The 7,500-nt window shown below is 40.8% G+C and overlaps 1 non-coding gene across 1 annotated transcript; it reads right to left on the reverse strand.

Annotated features, from left to right (window-relative positions):
- Positions 1-447: 447 nt before the first annotated feature.
- Positions 448-521, reverse strand: trnan-guu (transfer RNA asparagine (anticodon GUU)). Its single transcript has one exon. It is a non-coding gene; the product is annotated as a tRNA-Asn (tRNA).
- Between the last annotated feature and the right edge of the window lie 6,979 nt (positions 522-7,500).

Raw genomic sequence — 7,500 nt, forward strand, 5'->3', positions numbered from 1 at the left:
CCTTTCTTTCACTGAGTAAGAGACTTTGGCTGTAGATTCACCTGGAACTGTTAAAAACGTGCCAAAAACTTCTTGACGATTAGCATGTTAGCATGTTAACACTCTCATTGACAAAAACATTCAGCACACATACATTTTAACAAGGCTCCTGCAGAAAACGTTTTGTACCTCTAAATTGTGAAAAATTAATGTATAGACATATTTATTTAATGCGAGGTGTTATAGTCAACATGACCTAACAGATAAACCTTATAGTATATCTAACTTGCATCAGGTAATTAAAACAAAAATATTAGTACCCTTTTACTCACTAAGCAACAAACTGTACTATTGTCTTTAAAACTAAGCCTTAGTAGTGATGCTAAAACGTTTTCTGTTTACATTATTGAGGAACTCTTTTTTTAAGGCAAACAGTGCCCCCAGCTCAATTGTTAAGAAAAAATTCTACGTCCCTGGGTGGGCTTGAACCACCAACCTTTCGGTTAACAGCCGAACGCGCTAACCAATTACGCCACAGAGACATGCGTTTTGACGGGGGTGTGGCCTATATTCTTTAGTCCCCTGCACAATCGTATTTGCTATATTGCCTATAAACTCCGCCAAATGTAAATTCCTTAAATTTCAAACTAATGTCAGGAAGGACACCAATTAGAGAAAAAAAGCATGACAACTTAAAATGTATTAACAATAATTATTTTAAACTTTATCCAACCATAACCTTCTCAAACATCTCTATCTTTCAATGTTGAATGTAAACTGCCTAAGCAGTCAAAGACACTTAGTTTCTTCAAATGTGTTCGATAATCTTCCAACAGGAGTTTCACAAGTAGGAGGTTGATTGTCATTGACTGTAGCAAAAACGTTACCAGGATATGGACTGTTGTTATATGCAGCTAGAAGTTTTCCTTATTAAGAACCATGCTACAGGGGCATCTCTACTCGGCATGGATGAGGCAATAAGGAAAAAAGTACCAATATGTAAAAAACTGTTTATTTGTTAATAATTTATGGACAGAAGTACATTTGTGTGCACCAATTATCCAGTATTAACCATTTATTATTATGTGTTTTGGAGGCTGATTGTTACAGAATGATATCACTAAACAGATCACTAAAGATTTAAGAAAAAAGTGGTCTCTAAATGTTTCCACGGCTGGAAAATTTGACCTAGGTTTTGACTCTGTACCCCCGATGTTATTGTAACAATTAATATGTTTTATTATTTTTCGCACAGATTTGCCTTTAGAGTGATATATTTGAAAGAGGAAGATAGAAGGGATGATACGTAAAGTTACTGCTAGTCATCTACTAGGCTGCCTGCTTTGTGTAGGTTTGAACATTTAAATTGTATTATTGTAGCCCCTTTTACCCCTGATCGATAGAGGGCAGGGCCCTAGGTTCTTTAACCTAACATGAATACTTTTTTGAATAGTTTAGATTCCCTAAATTACTTGATTAAAATGTAACCAGTACCCTTAACTACGAACAACACATTTAAACATACACAGTGACATAAACACTACACATAAATAAACAAACAAAAATGTATGATTTCAAATGTTTACTTGCTTTAGAATAAAGTGAAACAGTTACAACATGGCTATATACACGTATTAACCTAAGCCGGCATTCTAAATGAAAGAAAACAAAGAAACCAAAGAAACCCCCGTTGCAGGCCTGATGACGCCGCGTACTCCTCTTCACTCCCTATGAGCGAACGAGGACCGTACTCACGTACAGGTGAGTGGTGGGTGACGTCGGTAGTGTGTCGGTAGTGTTCCAGGGAGAACCCCGAGAGTCCATGAAAAGTCCGCGGCAACGGCACTCGTCCTTGGCCTGTTGCCTTGGTTCCTCCTGGCCGGAGGAAGGCGAACGAAGCCCGTCGGCGCATCTGCCCGGTCCGCGGTCCCCAAGAAGCTGGTCCTAGCAGCGACGCTGGCTGCGTTAACCAACCGCCACTCGTTCCAACTGGTTAAGTTGGTAGTCGGACTCGAACTCCGCTGGGTGAACCAAACTGTAAAGCTGATATGTCATCCGCTTTAGCTGAAAACTATTATTCACATGTGCTCTTTGGACACGTCTTTTCCTCCTCTCTCTTTTTCCCAACTCCCGCGCGTTTCCCTGACCTCTCACCCTCACTTCCCCGTCTCCCATTCACCCCCCATTACGCCCCCTCCTGGCGGGATGGCCACATTACAGATAAACAAACATATACAACATATAAATCACAAAACACAATAGCAAAATAGCAACCTAACAAAACATTACGAAAAACAATAAACTATGTATATACTCATGAGTACTCAAAACCCTGATTTTAACCCGGTTACACCCTCCCCCTTCTAAAAGGTCTGTATGTCCTCATACAACACTAAAAAGACTCAAACTAAGGGGTATGAAGAGTGACAAATGTTGCTTTATGTATGTCCAATCTTAATGACAATACCTCTGTGAACAATGGTCAAAGGCTGATCTCTGGATCTACCCGGCTCATCATATGTAAGCCTGACTGTTGGCTTTACAGCTCTCTTGGGCCTAGGCTCAGATCTTAGCCTCCCATTATCTTTGGACACATTGAAAATCTCTTATTGTCCAAAACTCCTCAGTGTCACCAACTTGAAGCAAAACTGCTAAAGATCCTCAGGGTGTTCATGCCGAAAAACCCCAAACTGAAACCAATAGCGCAAGCTGAGTTAGCTATAACATGGCTAAGAGTACATTCACTTTATTAATGAATGCTAACACTCAGTTGCTAACAAGCTAATATACACACGTGGGTAACTCTGTGACAAACTTTGAGTAGAAAGGTATCCAGTTCCTTGCAGACGGTGTGCAGAAAAGAATCCACATGAAGACTGTCGAGTTGATAATCCTGGGACACTAACTACATTATTTGCTATAAACTGTTAACTTTAATTCACTCTCAGGGCCTGAATCAGTCTCTTGATAACCTTGGCCTGGTTTTCAGAGTTTTGACACTTTCCTGCATAATGCCCACTCTCCCCACAACGGTAACAGAAATTCTCCTCTGCAACCCTTGGTGGTCCATGGGGAGAACGGGAGTCATATTTCGAAGCTTCTACTGTTGAGACTGCGGCCGCAGTCTCCTTGTTAGTTACCTTATGGGTGAACTTCGTTTGTAGCCGCTTCATTTGCTTTCTCAATGCCTTTAGCTCAGAGTCAGAACCAGGCTCACTGTGCAGAGATGCATTGAAGGGCGTTGTCTCCACATGTTCAAACATGGCTTGGTCTGGCCTAGTCACCTCAGCAGCTACCAGGGCCTTGAGCTCTTTTAGTTCTGCCCTTAAGCCCTGGACACAAGCTCAGCTTGACTTTCCATTCTCAAATTTTATTAAAAAAAATATATAATATATATAAAAAATATATATATTTACTGTAGCTTTAATTTCACTAGTATTTAACTGGTACTGATTATCTTGAAAACCCAAACTTATCCCAGCGGTGCCTCCATTTTATGTAGCCCCTTTTACCCCTGATCGATAGAGGGCAGGGCCCTAGGTTCTTTAACCTAACATGAATACTTTTTTGAATAGTTTAGATTCCCTAAATTACTTGATTAAAATGTAACCAGTACCCTTAACTACGAACAACACATTTAAACATACACAGTGACATAAACACTACACATAAATAAACAAACAAAAATGTATGATTTCAAATGTTTACTTGCTTTAGAATAAAGTGAAACAGTTACAACATGGCTATATTTTTTGCACCATGCATGTTGAGTTGTTGGAGGAGCACGCGACATAAGATTTTCATTGCCAACATATACGCTGTATCTGCTGTGCATATGACAAATAAAACCTTGAAACCTTGATATACACGTATTAACCTAAGCCGGCATTCTAAATGAAAGAAAACAAAGAAACCAAAGAAACCCCCGTTGCAGGCCTGATGACGCCGCGTACTCCTCTTCACTCCCTATGAGCGAACGAGGACCGTACTCACGTACAGGTGAGTGGTGGGTGACGTCGGTAGTGTGTCGGTAGTGTTCCAGGGAGAACCCCGAGAGTCCATGAAAAGTCCGCGGCAACGGCACTCGTCCTTGGCGTGTTGCCTTGGTTCCTCCTGGCCGGAGGAAGGCGAACGAAGCCCGTCGGCGCCTCTGCCCGGTCCGCGGTCCCCAAGAAGCTGGTCCTAGCAGCGACGCTGGCTGCGTTAACCAACCGCCACTCGTTCCAACTGGTTAAGTTGGTAGTCGGACTCGAACTCCGCTGGGTGAACCAAACTGTAAAGCTGATATGTCATCCGCTTTAGCTGAAAACTATTATTCACATGTGCTCTTTGGACACGTCTTTTCCTCCTCTCTCTTTTTCCCAACTCCCGCGCGTTTCCCTGACCTCTCACCCTCACTTCCCCGTCTCCCATTCACCCCCCATTACGCCCCCTCCTGGCGGGATGGCCACATTACAGATAAACAAACAGATATATACAACATATAAATCACAAAACACAATAGCAAAATAGCAACCTAACAAAACATTACGAAAAACAATAAACTATGTATATACTCATGAGTACTCAAAACCCTGATTTTAACCCGGTTACACCCTCCCCCTTCTAAAAGGTCTGTATGTCCTCATACAACACTAAAAAGACTCAAACTAAGGGGTATGAAGAGTTGTCCTATTTGGAAACACATATGTGTACACTGCATTTATTTTACTGATATATTTACTAGTTACTTTATAGTTTCAGATTTGGAAACAATATTCAGGAAACACTTTTGAATGATGATTATTTGGTATTGATTAAACCATCCAACATTATATTTAAGTTACATTAACCAAAAGAGGGGGTACCATAAAATGAATTGGCAACAATTTTGAAGTTTGTCGTTTCACGAATCCAGCTTCTTAGATGCCAAGATTTGCTACTTTTGCTTTACGATACCACCTTACATCATTCCCTTATTGATTCTGCTTGTTATTTGGAGAAACATGTGGCAGTTGTTGTCATTGTCCCAAGAGGATGAACCTTATAAGTGACTTGCAAAATATATCAACTTCTTAAACACAAAATGTCGCTTAATAAACATCTAAATGTAGCGTTGTTGAGGCGCAGACATGTGACTGTGGTGTAGCTTGTTAAAAGCATTACCAAAGCTTATTTTCTGCAATATATTGAAATCCAATTAAGATATCCCATTGCTTTTTGTGAAAGGAAACTTTGCGGTGCTATTTTCTAAGTCAGCTTTCCAAAATACATCATCACTGAACTGTTCTAAACGTATGGCGTTATCGCTAAGTAGAAAAAACTGTTGGCACATTAAACAACATGTTTAACATTAGCTGTTTAACATTAGCACAGAGGCCTCACAGGCTGTAAATAAATTGTATTTTTCAGTTACAGTTTCTGGCAAAAAGGTTTTCCATTGCTTATTGCTCAAAGCCCATACTAAATTACTGCTAACATGAAGAAGGCATGAATCATTTTTTGTAAAATCTACATTATAATACGTACCCTTTGTCTTCGTAAAGGTTCGATGATGTCAAACAATTTTCATATTTTTTATTTATTTCTTGTTTCAGAGGTAAGAACACTTCTCAGTAAAGATGAATATCTTTGTTACATAACATGGAAATCTAATGCACCAGGTTTCATATTTAACTAATCGTGAATTTAAACAATTTAATATTTGTTAAACACTCCCAGAGGCTAGAATGACGATTTTAAGTATCAATTGTGATTGAATGGTTTATATAACATGCCATTTTTGATAAAGTAAATTACAGTGTATTACTCTCTAGATTTCATGGTTTAACATGGAGTGGTTTTGTACCACTGAATATTAAGGTATGCAATTACATATGCAAAAAAGACTATCTATTAAAGACAGAATATTGCTTTCAACTGGGAAATACATGGATACCAATGTGGAAATAGTGGAGGTAAAAAGTATAGGATAGTAGTGGGCGTCCCGACCCACCAGCGGGGCGCTAGGGGGCACCAGGGGGGCCGCAAAAACTTTGGGGGAAAGGGAAAAAGGGAGTAAAATGTGAAAATACAATGTTAATGTGTTTTCTAAGATGTTATTAATAACTGCATATCTATCAATATATGTGTCTTTTGATGGCAATCTTTTAAAATATATATATATATATATATTTTTTAATCACGTGACCGTCCTTAAAGCCAATCAGAATCGAGCTGCCGCTGCTGATTGTGAAATTGAGTTGCTGTGTGGAAAACTAGCTAGCCAACTACCTACTGCTAAAGGATGAAATGGAAACATTTCTAAAAGAAAAAGACCATCTGGTGATTGGAATGAAGATGCCCCCGCTGCAAAAGACTCACAGCCACGGAATACCTGGCCACCTAAAACGTGGAGGTATGAGCCATCATACATTCAGTTTGGCTTTACCAAACGGCCGTGATGTGCCTAAATGTGTTCTCTGCCTCGAGATCCTCGCCAACGAGTCTTTAAAGCCATCTAAACTTGATTGACATCTCAAACAAAAGCACCCAGCAGAAGCTAATAAATCTATAGACTTTTGTAAAAGAAAAGAAGAGCACCTAGCGATGCAATCGGCTACATTTAAGCAGCAAGCCGGCGTCCCCGAGCAGGCCTTGAAGGCATCAGTTTTTGCTTCATACCACATCGACCGTGCAAAGAAACCGCACACAATAGGAGAGGATTAAATTCTACCAGCTACCATAGATATTGTTCGGGAAATGCTATGTGAGGATACTGCCAGCAAAATCAACGCCGTACCACTCTCGGATAATTATGTGAGCCGAAGGATTGGCGACATGGCTCAAGACATGTGTATCTGCTCAATTTTGGAGCAAGTGAGAGCTAGTGAATATTTCGCTCTGCAGCTGGATGAGAGCAACGATGTATCAAATGTCGCAGAATTGCTTGATACATCAGATTTATTTCAGAAGACAACTTTGTTGAGGAAATATTATTTTGCAAAGCACTGGAAGGTAGGACCACAGGAAGAACCATTTTCCAAGTGTTAGATGAGTGCATCGTCTCAAATGGACTTGACTGGCCTCGATGTGTGGGTGTGTGTTCAGATGGGGCATAGTATATGACAGGCAAACAAAGCGGAGTGGCAGCTTTCATACGGCAGAAGGCCCCGAATGTAGTGGCAACGCACTGCATGCTCCATCGCGAGGCACGTGTTCTAGTGATGCGCGGGCTGGCCCAAAACCCGTGGGTCCCGCGGGCTAGGCCGGGTTGTTTTTTCCGTGGAAAATGCGGGTAGCGGGCGGGTCGGGTAAAAATCGCAATTATTCCAGCTATTATAGTTATATGTATCCGTTCATATGCTTGTCTTTTGTGTAAGGATAAAATGGGGTTTTCTCCCTCTCTTCCCGCTCCGTCTCATGCACCGCACACAGGCAGCACGTCAGAAGGCAGCAGCAGGCTGCGAGCTATGCCTCCTGTCAATCATTTGTTTAGCGAAAATAATAGCCTGCCGTGCATCTCCTCATAATTGTGAGCAAAACCCCTCGTTAATAGGCCTA

Source organism: Eleginops maclovinus, chromosome 19 (genome assembly GCF_036324505.1).
Source record: "Eleginops maclovinus isolate JMC-PN-2008 ecotype Puerto Natales chromosome 19, JC_Emac_rtc_rv5, whole genome shotgun sequence".
Lineage (NCBI taxonomy): Eukaryota > Metazoa > Chordata > Actinopteri > Perciformes > Eleginopidae > Eleginops > Eleginops maclovinus.